This window comes from Triturus cristatus, chromosome 5_2 (genome assembly GCF_964204655.1).
Source record: "Triturus cristatus chromosome 5_2, aTriCri1.1, whole genome shotgun sequence".
NCBI classification, from domain to species: Eukaryota; Metazoa; Chordata; class Amphibia; order Caudata; family Salamandridae; genus Triturus; species Triturus cristatus.
This window is the reverse complement of record NC_140588.1, coordinates 542,646,194-542,660,690: the sequence shown is the minus strand read 5'-3', so window position 1 is coordinate 542,660,690 and position 14,497 is coordinate 542,646,194.

Below are 14,497 nucleotides of genomic sequence, written 5' to 3'. Positions count from 1 at the left end.
ATTTTTGGAGGTTCCATCCTCCTTCCAGGTAGTGGTAGGAATTGGTGTGAAAGCAATAATGGATCACAGAAAGCTATACATTTCTGAAAACAAGAAAACAAATACAATTCAGAAAGGGGTCATTTGTTTAGATTGGTCAAGTTTTCTTTTAAGAAACTAACAGTTGAAAATAAAAAATATTAAAATTGAGTTGAAAAAACATGCATTTGCACCAACGTTTTACCTGTAACTTCAGACAAATTTTTTAAAGCAATATACTGATACATCTGCTGGGCCCTTCTGATTGTGATGATATATAGGACTTGTAGGTTCACCAAGAACCCGCATAACCCAGTGCCAATAACTGAGCTGTGTCGTGAAATTTTCATTGTGTACCAGGCATATAGCAATTCATTTGGTAAAATGTAAAGATTGAAAAATAGGTACAAAGGAAACCTATGTTTTTCCAAAATGGGAACAAAATATAGAGTTTAGAAGCAGTGTTTATTTCACATCTCTAAAAGTGTGAGTACCAATACAAGCATGTGAATTAGAGGTAATTTTTCAAAATGACCTGTTTTTTTTATACAAATTGTCTTACATTTGGAAGACAGAAATGCAAAGAAAGTCAATTGTTAATAACACTTGTTCTACTAGTCTGTGTTTCGAATCGTCTCCAGATAAATATTCTACCTCACTTGTGTGGGTAGGCCTAGTGCCTCCGACAGGAAACAGCCCAACACGCAACATGGACACATCACATTTTCCAGTGAAAACTGACCCTTTTTTTACAGTGTGTCTAAATGTGGATCTCGGACCCTAGCTCAGCTGGCACCCAGGGAAACCTATCAAACCTATACATATACTCTCTGAGATAGGTCTGTGGGGGACGGTGCTCGGCTGGTTTTCTTCCTTTCTTGCCGGCCGCCGGCAAACGGTCTGGGCCTCGCCAGATTCCGCCGTGATGCCGCCTCTGGGAGTCGGGGTCCCACAGGGCTCTATCTTGAGCCCGACCCTATTTAACATCTTCATGACCCCGTTGGCGGCATTGGTGGAGTCGTATGGGGCCCAGATCGTATCCTACGCCGACGACACCCAGCTCCTCTTCTCATGTAAGAGAGGAGGAGACTTTGAGGGGGAGAGCATCCGGGATTGCCTTGGGGCTGTTTTTCAATGGTTCCAACTGAACAGCCTCAAGTGCAATTCCGATAAGTCGGAGGTACTCTTCTTTGGGTGCGATACAGAGCCAGACTGGCAGACCTGGTGGCCGATTAATATGTTTCCCCCGTCTTGCTCCTCCCAAGTAGCCAAGAATCTGGGGGTCAAGATGGATAAGGGGTTAACATTGAAATCCCAGATCCTTGGGGTGTCGGGCACCTGCTTCGGCATCCTTAGGATGCTGCGGAGGTTCCTTCCCCTGCTGTCTGAGGAGCATAGGAAACTGACAGTGCAGGCTTTGATCGGGTCCAGGTTGGATTATTCTAACATTCTTTACCTGGGCCTGCCAGAGTATTTGCTGCAGCGGCTCCAAGTGGTGCAGAACGCTGCTGCGAGAGCTATCTTCAGATTAAATAGACGGGCCGGGGGTTCCATTTATCTGGGATTTATGGATTTGTCCACGGCCTTTGATCTCGTAAATAGGTCAAAGCTGTGGACAATGCTCCTGGAGATGGGACTTGACCCACCCCTTGTGTATTTCCTTTCAGAGCTCCACAAAGATCTGAATGCCTCGATAAGGATGACGACCGATGGGAAGTGTACGTCCAGCTTCAAGTCTAGCAGAGGGGTACGACAGGGATGCATTTTAGCTCCCATGTTGTTCACCCTATACATAAATGCCTTGGAGCAAGCCCTGCTGGCAGTAACGCAGGACATTCCGCGTATGGGAGGTACCCCGATTCCGGTCCTCCTTTACGCGGATGATGCTGTCCTGCTGGCCAGGACCCCCCTGGCTCTGCAAAGACTGCTGGACTCATTTGGGGACTTCATGCATAGCCTGGACTTGGTGGTTAATAACGGCAAATCTCATGTTATGTCGTTAGGACAAGCAAAAAATAAAGTAAAGCCTTTTTTCTGTAGGGGAGCTGTAATCTCAAGAGTGAAGGTATTCACTTACTTGGGAGTTGTCTTTGATGACAAAGGCTCATGGACCCCTCAGCTCTCCATAAAGGTAAACTCCGCGAGAAATTCATCTGCGGCAGTACTTGGTTTTGCTAAAAGGCTGGGAGGAATGCCGATAGAGGCAATATTAACAATTTATAAAGCTAAAACTATCTCCATTGTAAGGTATGGGGCGTCAATCTGGGGTTACATTAAACACAACGTGATCCAAACGGAGGAAAATAAATTCTTGCGCTCCCTCCTTGGCCTCCCTCAATCAACCGCTTCTTACTCAGTCCATCTGGAACTCGGGATTGGTTACATAGCAGATATGATCAAATTAGCCCCTCTGCTGCTATGGATTAAAATATAGCTAAACCCGAACCTTACTTTAAATCATAAAATCTTAAAGGACTGTACTCGACTTGACAACATGAATAAAATTCAATGGTTGTCTAATATAGAGTCGTTATCTGCCTACATTGGGAGACCTGAAATCTTTTTTAACCCTGAAACTCTATGTAAGGCAGATCTTGAGTGGGTAAAATCTAATTTTATGAAATTAAGGGAGGCCGAGCGTGAAGAAGATGAACTTCGTAAACCCTCTGTAAGGGGACATGTCCTGGTATCCCAGTCCTCAGGGTTGTCATTATACCTTACAATAGTATCCAACCCTTTTCATAGATGGCTGTTGACCAAATTGCGGTTCAACCAATTACATATAGTTCTTTGGGATGTGGTTGGCTGGAATAGATTAGAAGATGTTGCCCCTTGTAAGTGTGATGACCTTTCTCCACAAGACACTACGCACTTTATGCTTTTTTGTCCTTTTTTTAAATATGCCAGGAAAAAGTTTATTATTCCTTTGTTAAAAAGTAGGAATTTTACACAGTATAAGCCAGCTTTATTGTTTTTAAGCCTGCTTGAATGTCCATTAATTATGTTTTGTGTTGCTAGCTTTTTAGCAGCCGCTGTTAGAGAAAGAGGGCTAGACTAAAATTACTACAAGATGTGGATCCCATCTAACATTAGGAAACTGATCCTGCACTAAGTAATCAAGTTGTTTATGGTCGATCATGAAATTTTAATTGGAATGTTTTTAACTGTATATTTGTGATTTGTAAGATTTTATATATATATCTGTTTAGCATACTTTTATGATTTTAATTAATCGAATAAAGTGGTTTTGACTTGACTTGACTTGACTCTCTAAGGGTAGTTGTGAGTGCATTAAGACATTCTGCCTGCGGAGGGCAACATTCATTATCCACTGCATCATCCTCTAACTCTACCCTCGAGTGGAGGGACTCAAAATGGTCCTTCCACGCATCTGCCTCTAGATTTGGTTCTATTGACGATTTTCCTTCGGGACTATCCGTGTTTACCATGTTCCAGAATGTCCTCATATCACGGGTGCCCAAGGAACTTCTCAGAGTTTCCCACTTATCACTTTCCCACCCTTTTTTAGCCTCATCAATATTATTTCAATAGGCCACTCTATTGATTTTCATCGATGGTCTATCATTGGCCTTAATGGCAGAGATCAAAGCTATTTTGGCCTTTCAGCATCTTTCATTATACCAAGGATGTCGGGCTTTTTTGTTGGTTCTAACTTTGTGGGTCGGAAAGAAGACGTCAGCCTTGCTAGTCATTAATCTAGTATGGTTTAAGGAGACCTTCAAAAGTTCAATTGAAGTGACATCAGCTGAAACGGATTTCATTGAATTCACAAGAATCGGAATAACGGTTTGGTAAAGGAAGCCTAACTTTTCTTGGGATTGACTTATGTCCGCCCATCGGACTCTCTTCCTGCAGTTTGTAAGGGTCAATCTACTATCAGCTAGTATAACCAGACCTGTAGCACTCGTAAGACTTGGCATGAACAACTCTAGAATTAAGGCATTGTGATCACTATCGTGACGTCTGCTACCCTGTGCCAGGATTTTTTATCAATCAGAATATAATCTAGTATGGAGCCGTGCCCAGTTCTATTAAAGGTGTATTTGTCTGGTGTGTCAGTGTGTCGGACTTTGTTCTACCGTTACGTGCCCTCAATGAATGTTTTAGTGCAAGAGAGTACATCTGGAGCACCAAAGGGGTCCAGACTCTTACTAATGGAGTAGTAGTCTCTGGGATGGCCCAATGTTCAATCAATCAATCAATGAATCAATCAATCAGGGAATTGTAAGCATGCTACTCACCCTTGAGGGTCTCAAGGCGCTGAGGAGGGGGGGGGGTCCGCAAATCTGTTTAGCCAAAGAGCCAGGTCTTGAGGGTCTTCCTGAAGGTGTTCAGAGAGGGGGCACATCTGATGTCTGCCGGTAGCTTGTTCCAAGTCTTGGCTGCAATGTGAGAGAAGGATCTTCCATCTGCTCTGGCTCTGTGGATGCACGGGGTTTTAGCCAGTGCGAGGTTGGAAGATCAAAGGTTTATTTTGGGTACATGGAAGTTGATTCTGTCGTTGAGGTATTTGGGTCCGTTGTTGTGAAGGCATTTGCAGGCGTTAGAGAGGATTTTGAAAGTGACTCTTTTCTCCACGGGGAGCCAGTGGAGACTTCGTAGGTGTTGACTGATGTGTTTATGTGGGGGGAAGGCGAGGACGAGTCTTGCGGCGGTGTTCTTTATTGTCTGGAGTTTGCGGAGTAGGGACTTATTGATGCCGGCATAGAGTGCGTTTCCATAGTCCAGTCTGCTGGTGATGAGTACGTGGGTGACTGTCTTCTTTGACTCAGGGGGGATCCACTTGAAAGTCTTGTGGAGGATGCAGAGGGTATTGAAGCAGCTGGAGGTGACAGCGTTGACCTGTCGGTTCATGGTGATTGATGAGTAGAGTACGATGCCAAGGATCTTGGTGTAGTCTGAGGGGGTGGGGGGGCTTCCGAGGACGGTCGGCCACCAGGTGCTGTCCCGTGCAGAAGGGGTGGTACCGACGACGAGGACTTCTGTCTTCTCAGCGTTGAGCTTCAGGCAGCTGTTGGGCATCCAGACTGCGACATCTTGCATTCCTTTCTGGAAGTTGAGTTTGGCAGTGGTGGGGTCTTTGGTGAGGGAGAGGATGAGCTGGGTGTCTTTGGCGTAGGATGCGATGTTGAGGCCATGTTGTCGGATGATGGCTGCGAGGGGGCAAGTAGATGTTGAAGAGGGTGGTGCTCAGAGATGAACCCTGTGGGACTCTGCAGGTGATTTTTGTGGGGTTGGAGAGGAAGGGTGGGAGTCGGATCCTTTGGCTTCTTCCGGTGAGGAATGATCGGATCCAGTCCAGAGCTGTTCCTTGTACGCCTGCAGCGTGTAGTTTGCGACTAGTGTGGGGTGGGAGATGGTGTCGAAGGCCGCTGATAGGTTGAGTAGGATGAGGGCTGTGGAGTGGCCTTATTCCAGGAGAGTGCAGATGTCATCTGTGGCAGCGAGTAGGGCGGTCTCTGTGCTGTGGTTGCTGCGGAATCCGGATTGGGATGGGTCGAGGATGGCGTTCTCTTTAATGAATCGTGTCAGTTTCCTGTTGACTGTTTTCTCTGCAACTTTGTCTGCGAAGGGGAGGAGCAAGATGGGCCGATAATTCTTGAGGTCGGTGGGCTTCTTGAGCAGAGGTCTGATTTCTGCGCGCTTCCAATTGTCTGGGAAGGTGCCTGTTTTGAAGGTGGTGTTGATGGTGCCTTGTAGTTCTGGTGCGATGGCAGCCGCGGCCCTGTGGTAGATGTGAGGGGGGCAGGGGTCGGTGTGGGCCCCCGAGTGGATGGTTTTCATGGTTGAGGAGGTGTATTCGGCTGTGATCGGTGTCCAGTTGGAGATGGTGGGCTGGCTGGTGTTTCTGGGGGGCAGGGGCCCTCTGTGGTGCCTGGTGGAAGGTCGATGTAGTTGTCTTAGAGATTTTTCATCTTGAGGTGGAAATATGTTCCAAGCTTCTCGCAGAGGTCTTGGGATGGGTGATGTCTGTGGCTTCGCTGCATGGGTTGGTGAATTCTTGAATGACATTGAAAAGTTCCTTGGAGTTGGTGAGTTGGCCAGGATTTTGTTGTGGATGAAGTTCCTCTTGGTGGCTCTGATCTGGTTGTGGTAGTCCGTCATGGCGTCCTTGTAGGTGGTCTGGTTTTCGGTTGTCTTAGTGTTTCTCCAGTTCTTCTCCAGGCGTCTGCAGGTGCGTATGGCTTCTTGGAGAGTGGTGGTGAACCAGGCGGCTTTTCTGGGGCATTGTCTGTTGGGGTTGCATAGCGGGTCAAGCTTGTCTGCGAATTCGGAGATCCAGGTGTGGAGTTCTCTGGCTGCATCATGTGCCCAGGTGTGGTTGTCTTGGGTGAGTGTGGAGTTAAGTTGCTCGTCGGTAACCTTGTTCCAGTTCCTTTGTGGTGGGTGTGGCTGGTTTGGGTGCCTTGGTTTTGTTGATGGCGAAGTGTACGCAGTGGTGGTCGGTCCATGCTGGCTGCGTTGTGTGGCTGAATTGGATGCTGTTTCCTGCCGCGAAGATGGAGTCGAGGGTATGTTCTGCTCTGTGGGTCGGTGTATTGATGAGTTGTTTAAGTCTGATGCGCAGACGTGCTTGCCCTTGCCGAGCCTTCGGAGCGACTGCGGCGGGCCGGCTGCGCTCGGCCGCCAATAAGTAGGGGAGGTGGGAGGGAGGAGAGGCTGGGAGGCGGGAGCGGGGGGATTCCTGGTGGGAATCCCCACGGGGAATTCTGGGGGGGAGGGGCTGCTGGGGCAGCAGCGGCGAAAGGCGAAAGGAACAGGCAGGCACAAGTAAATGAAAACAGTGGTGTAATTAGAGCCAGACACAGATGGGCACAATCACAGTGGCACAAAAGGGAAAATTAAGAAAGAAAATGTCTGAGAAAGGTTACGGTGGTTGCAGGCAGTCTGGTCCCAGTTGGAGCTGGCAGCAGGCGCAGGAGCGCACAGCAGCCTCGAACCTCCCAAGGAGGAGGTCGGGTCTGGAGGCAAGAGACGGCACAGCAGAGAGTGGACATAGACCGAGGATGTTGATCTTCTTCACAAGGGTTATCTTTGATCACACCCTCTAAGAGCTCATACTGGCAGTTGAAGTCCCCTCCTAGAATCACCTAGAATCACCAGGAAGTTATCAGGGATAGTAGTGAGAAATGTCGTTAGCTCATCAAGTGTTCTTGACTACGGCTTACTGGTCTCAAGTAGACATTTATTCGGACGATTGTGATCGTTGATGGAAAGTTAAGGAGGACACACAGAATGTCATTTGAGGAAGTTTCTAACTGTTTACCAGTACAGCCCAGATGTACACCCACCCAGATACAAAGCCCCCCTGAGGGCCTCCCCTTTTCCCCCGATGTCGCAGCTACGCTATGCGAAGCATAGCCTGATTTACGGATGTCCCCCCTTGCCCATATCTCGTGAAACATGCAGCTCTTGTGTTGTTCAATAAATCTCCCCCATTCGGGATTATCCATCTTGGGGGCTAGTCCAGCTATGTTCCAAGTTAGAACTTGCAGCCTCGATGGCTCCGGATGACTATCTATGACAGCAAGTACAGGGGAGGGCGGGTGCGGTGTCCCACCAGTACACAAATCTGACTTCTGGGTGATATCATCTCATGAAATACGAGAATCTCTGTTAGTTGTAGCCCTATTACATATATTAATTTCGTCCTTTAATTTCCCACTGAACTTCCCACAAGTCTCACCCTTCCTTGATGACATACTCTGGCCTATGACCACCCCTGTTTGGACTGTTTTCACCTATTACTCTCTCTGGTGATGGTATTCCTTCAGCCCGTATCTCTTGGGCTCAAGTCAATCTACTCCTTCTAGACTACCAACTCTGTTTGTTGTTGGGATATTAAAGAGTAGCTGCCTGGGCCGATCGTAATCTAGGTTCGTAGTTTGGTAGTTCTGATTTAAAGTTCTCCCCTCCGAATCATTCTGCCTTCTAATTTGTTGGGTCTTCCTGGAGGGTAAAAGTAGCCCAGTGGAAGGGCCCTTATGGCCCCCTCCTGTCTCCAGTCATCCCTACTTAGAATTGCTCGGACGACCAGTGGATTTCTGAAATGTATCACTATACAGTCTCCCTACATAACCTAGGGTCTCCAACCCACCCAGCCGACTCTGTGAGTTGTTAGGATCTCTCCTGCAACCTCATAAGGGAATTGCTTATGATTGGCTAATCAGAACATGCATTTATATTTTAGTTCCTGGTGGGATTCATTTTCCCCCCTCCCAAGCTCAGGAATACCTGTCAGAGTAACAACATAGGGGGTTGAGGCAGGTGGTAGAATAATGCACGGCAGGGGTAGACTTTCTTTGTTTGCTTCTGTACTTTTGATAAATCCTACCCCCTCCCGCTGTCTATTTTCTTGCCATTGCCTGCTGTTATGTGATAGTGGAGATGTTAAATTGGCCCTACCAGAACTTATAGTATGCTGTCTAGCTTGACTTGGAGCGATGATGGTAGTGGGGCCATTCTGTACAGGTGGAGGGTCAGCCTTGTTAATACTGGGTGCAGCCTGGGCTTCTTGATCACTGTCAGTCACTTCCCTCCCATGTATTACCCCTCTATTGCCTGCCTGGGCCTCGAGCAGCATAGCCAGCTTGTCAACCCTTTCTACCAGAATTTTAATCTCGTCCTTTACAATAGCCCTTACTTGGATTTGTAAGTCCACCACTAGATTTGTGACCCATGTTGGATGTTCATTGGCCATTGCAGTGTAGCTGGATGGTCCTCCTTCCCCAGTGTCTATATTGTCCATAATTTCTTCTGCACCCTTCTTCCTTTTTACCCCCATTCTTGCTGGTGCTTTGGTTCTTCTTTTATTCGCGTGACGTGTAGGTGCAGCCCCATATGTAAATCAGCATTGGATACTTTGTCTGTAGTTATCTGGGCCCTAGGGGTATCACTAACCAAGGATCCTGTAGCATGTGTGGCATCCAGATCTATCAAAGGGAGGTCCAAGTTTGGGGTTAAAGATAGCTGTCTTTCATTCATCTCCCTTTCTGTTGCCACCACTCCTATTTCTCTCTGTAACATCCTGTCAATAGAAGTGGATTGGGCTTTAGGCTTTGATTTCGGGAGTACCATTTGTTTCTTTTCAGCGCAGATTCGCTTACCCCTTTTTTACTTACTTTCTGATTGCTTTGTTAACGTAGAGGTTGTAGGATCACCACTTGTTTTCAAAGATAGCAGTAGAGCACCAACACTTGTCTAGATCATATACCGAATCACCCAAAATGAAAATTAAAGAAGGACAGGAGAGCTCACTAGTACAGTTAGGTGTGTAGAGGGTTAGGGCACTCTCCTTAAGCCAAACGATATCCAGAGACCAAGTCCACTTATTTCCTGAGCATAAACCAAGGGGGGGGGGCGGCCCAGCCCAGTCTTGATTCACCACGGATGGGTGTAGACGGGCCCGCACTTGGCCCGGGCATGCCCGCGCACGTCCCGCGCTGCGGGAGCCCGCTGGTGCCTTTAACGCGCCTCCGGGCATGGGACACAGCGTCACTGGAGATGTCAGCTCTCCTGCGGCTGGGAGCTGTGGTTCCTGTTGGCCGTTCCCCTCACGGCTGTAGTGAAGACTCCGGTCATCCCGCGCTGCAGGAGCCTGCTTGTGCCTTTAACGCGCCTCCTGGAGCGGGACACAGCGTCACTGGTGGCGTCAGCTCTCGGGCGGCTGGGAGCTGTGGTTCCTGTTGGCCATTCCCCTCATGGCTGCGGTGAAGATTCAGGGCGTCCCACGCTGCAGGAGCCCGCTGGTGCCTTTAACGCACCTCCTGGAGCAAGACGCAGCGTCACTGGTGGCGTCAGCTCTCAGGCAGCTGGGAGCTGTGGTTCCTGTTGGCTGTCCCCTCACGGCTGCGGTGAAGATTCTGGGCGTCCCATGCTGCGGGAGCCCGCTGGTGCCTTTAACACGACTCTGGGCGCTGGACGCAGCGTCACTGGCGGCGTCAGCTCTCGGGCGGCTGGGAGCTGTGGTTCCTGTTGGCCGTTCCCCTCACGGCTGCGGTGAAGATCCTTTTTAAGCAATGTGCCTATTTGTGGATTTTGGACCCTAGCTCTGCCAGCACCTAAGGAAACCTAACAAACCCACACAGTATTGAAAATTAGACAACCAGTATGGGATGACTTGTGTGGTACTTACCAGGTTCTGTTGCCTAGAATCCCTTGCAAACCTAAAACTTTGTAAAAAAAACACATTTTCCTCACATTTCTTTAATGGAAAGTTCTGGAATCTGTGTAAAACCACAAACTTCCACCCACCGCATTCCCCAAAGACCCCTGATAAAAATGATACCTAATTTGTGTGGTTGGGCCACGTATATGTGGCTGGGAAGGGCCCAAAACCTATTGTACAGACATCAAAATTATCTATCACAAAACGACCTGGTTTTGCAAGGGCGCACCAGCGTTTTTGGTCCTTGGGCTCGGCAGCCATCTGGGGAAACCTACCGAACCCACACATTTCTGAAAACTAGACACCCAGGGGACTCCAGGGATATGTGGCTTGTGTGGATCCCCCAACATTTCCTGCCCAGAATCCCCTCCAAACCTAAAATTTCGCTAAAAAATACACATTTTCCTTACATTTCCCGGGACAAAAAATCACACTTTCCTCACATTTTGGGTGAAAGGGTGGGGTCATTGGCACCCCCATTATGGGCAGCCCCCACCCATGGCCTATTAAAATAATATCTCTGGTGTTTAGGGTGTTTTCTGGTCTCCAAAGGGGCTGATTAGGGGCCACTGCCCCCTGAGGGGGCAGAACGACGGACTATGCGATAATTCAATGGGGCGAACAAAAGGTCCTTGCCCAAGGAGCCACTCCCCCCACCCTGGTGCCTAGTGGGTAGATGCCTGCTTGGGGATTGCCCTCTTGGGGCTATTCTCAAGCCAGGCTCCCCTAAGGAAATGTTCCTTTGGAAAGCGGACATTCTCCACTTTTCAACAATACTTGTCGCATGTGTTTCGGTGCTCTGGGAGGCTGAGATAGCCCCACAACCACTGAAACACTGAAACTGAAACTTCAGTTTCAATGTAATGAGGAAAACGCACCATGCGTGTAATAGTCATTACATTGATAAAAAATAAAAGGCTTGGGAGGTTTGGAAAAGCTGTTCCCTACTTCCCGAGGCCCAAAAAAAGGAAATCTCTCTGCTGTTTGCAGCAGAGGAATTTAGTGCGCCTGTGCACATGACAGAGTTGTTCCATCAAGAGCACAGGTTCACTGGTGCTCATGACAGAACCATTCAGTCATGAGCTCTGAAGGGGTTAACGCACAGTGTGCTTACCTGATGATATAGAGGGCATTCAAAAAGGTAAATTACACTTTGAGTAATTTACACATTAAAAGTTTACTCTCACAGTTTTGAGGGTTCTACTTTTGGCTGTTCACCATTTGCTAGAGTAAGTTACTACTGCCAGGAAGAAGCACAAGCAAGTTCAGAACCACACGTGGGCATCCAATATCACTGCAACACCCTCCCATAGGAAATAAAATAGGTAGGGATTTTAAATTGAACCCTTAGGAAATAATGTTAACTTAAATTAAAGGATTCTATATTAAATAATTAATGGAGGGACGTGCACCTACCTGCCAGGTTCGGAGATGTCTGTATGGTAAAGTACAGGGAAAAGTAAATAAAATGACTACGCTTGTAAAATATTAGTAAAAGTAGTTCATGTTAAATATTAATGTAAATTAATTTAGTATGATGATTTTAAATATATAAAACAATCCTATAGCACTATTAATTTAGTTTTGAATTCAATATTTAGTTATTTAAATGTATTCATTTAAAGTTTTTTTTCTGAATATTTCAATAACAAAACCCCACCTAACATAAAACATGATATTTTTTATTATTCATTCGTAATTATTAAAAATGAAGTATAGAACCAAAAACTAATTTAATTATATTTTAATAAGAAAATAACGTCCCCTCAAATTTTAAATAAAAAATGTATCAAAGTTATTAAAATATCCTACAATAAAATAGTAAATGTTTTATGTATAGATTATTTAGCATTACATTATAGGTATATGTTTATAACTATTTGAAATAATATATTTTAACATTATTTCAAATTTTACATCCCAACATTCGTTGTTTAGTATGGGTGTGTTTTGCAGTATCAGTGGTTGGCCATACGTGGGGCTTGACTTACTCCACCTCCAAGCTGGAGTAATTTACTACTTTTTTGGTTTCTTTTTTGATGTTGATAACTTTAGATGTGCAGTCTGTAAATATCAATAGGCTTACTTCTTTATGGGTGGGTGCACATCCCTCTATAAACCCCTCCCTAACCTTCCCTTAATCCCTTCTTAGTCCATCCTTAACCCCTTCTTTTTGGAACTAATTATTCCCCATTTTCCAGCCACTCCTCCATGTCCCTCCCATATATATTTACATATTTACAAGTAAAACGTATCATTACAGGGGTGGAGATCTCTGCAGATAAAAGATAGGAGGGGTGAAGCTGTAAAGAATGTACAAAGATTTAGGAATGCCATTTGTAATATTTTAATAGTATTATAGTAGTACTAGAAAACCTACTACAATGTAGTACAATATGCAGTGGCATTAGTGAATAGGGCAGGTAGTCTTGTTAGTCTCCAATATTGGTGATTCAATATTGTTGCAGGTCAATATTTCAGATGTAATATTGTGACCCCCCACACTCATAATACAAATCGATAAAACACAAATTACACATTATTTCAGCAACTTGTCACCCTTTACATTAAAATGTATGGATTGAACTGTTAGGATAGCTGTAGTTTTGATGTATCATGACATGTATAAATATTAGGTTTGCATGGTTTATTATAAACCGACTTAAGCTTGGCCACTTAAGTAAATAAAAGTAGCAATTTAAAGATTTTTCCTGCTGATGGTTTTGCTACAGACTATAAGTTCAAAAGTCAAAGTATAAATCAAGATGCTTTTAAACTCTGTATTTATCTTGTCACATTTGCCACACTTCAAAGACAGAGGTCAGATGTCAGGCTATATCTTCTACTGGTTATTATTTTAGCATGAAGACTGGTGTTTACAACTCCTCTCACTTTGCAGTCAGAGAAAGAAAAGTAAAGTGAATTATGTGAAGCTTGCTGGGGTACATGAACTATGAAAGGAAAGGCTGTAGGATCTAATTTTATCGTAACACTCAAGAAAATGTAAATACCTGTAAGTAAACTGTACATATTCAGCAGTTAGAAATGCAAAACTGAAGCACACCTTTTTGTAATGCTGTAGTGTAATGGAAACAAAGATTTTCAATAGGATCAGAATAAATCAGGACACATTACCATTTGTGTGCAATATAGTTTGATCAGTAAAACTGCATGTCAGTGCAAATTTAGTGAGCATTTCCATGGAAAATGTGTTGACTGTAAAGGCATGCACTACCACATCATGCTTTAGTTACATTAAAAAAATCACCCGCCTCATATTTATTAAAGCTAAGTGTGTCAAAAAAGTTTGTTGTAGTAAAAGTGGGTCGTGGTTCTAAAACGTTTAGGAAGTATTGCCCTAGGCCGTACCTCCAATATTTACCTTCAAGTACCCATTGTTTATGCCACCCTGTGACGCAACACAAACAACTTTTATGTCATAGGTCTATATTAACTGAGATGATTTCATACTTCCCTTTGCACTACCTGTTTCAGAAACCTTTTTCTTTTGGATGATTGAGACACACTTGGGAATTGGTTCGCTTTGTCCAGGTGGTTTGGTTTTCACAAACTTACAATTTTAGATATCTAATGGTTAACAAGGGATTCTAAAAGGTCTAAAGGTGGCAGCACAATGCAGGTATATTTCCAGGATGATTCCTCCTCTGTCCCATTTCCCCATGTTTTTCTCTCTTCCCTTCTATCCTATTCTCACTTGCTTTCAAACAAGGTGCAGTACCAAAAAAACATCTTTCAAATATCGACCTGCACATATTTATTACACGATATCGACATGCACAATTTAATCAAGCTATGTAGATGAGGTGTTAAAATTGTCATCCTTACTGCCCTCTGAAGGGATACCTTGACAATATTGTGATTCTTGATAAGTTATTGTTTATATTGTCGCAGTTCGATATTTTTGTGGTCAATGTTTAAACATACATCTATTAAGAATCTTGTATACCTAGGTCATACCCCAACACACTACAGCCTACATTCTTCTGCTAAGAAAACTTTGACCATCCCCCATAATAACCCTGTGATCATTATGTACCACAACAGTATATAATGGCAAAATCCATCGGCCCACCACAATATATGTGGTCTCCAATTCATAATGCTACCTAATTACATCTGCTCTTCTGTCTTTTCATATACTATCCTGTTTCTTATATCATCTGAATTAACTCTGCTTTTGCCTCATCCAAATTTTTAAGCACTACAGCAGTGGTTCCCAAACTGTTTTGACCCACAACTCCCTGTATGTATTGGCCGTTGACTGCGGTT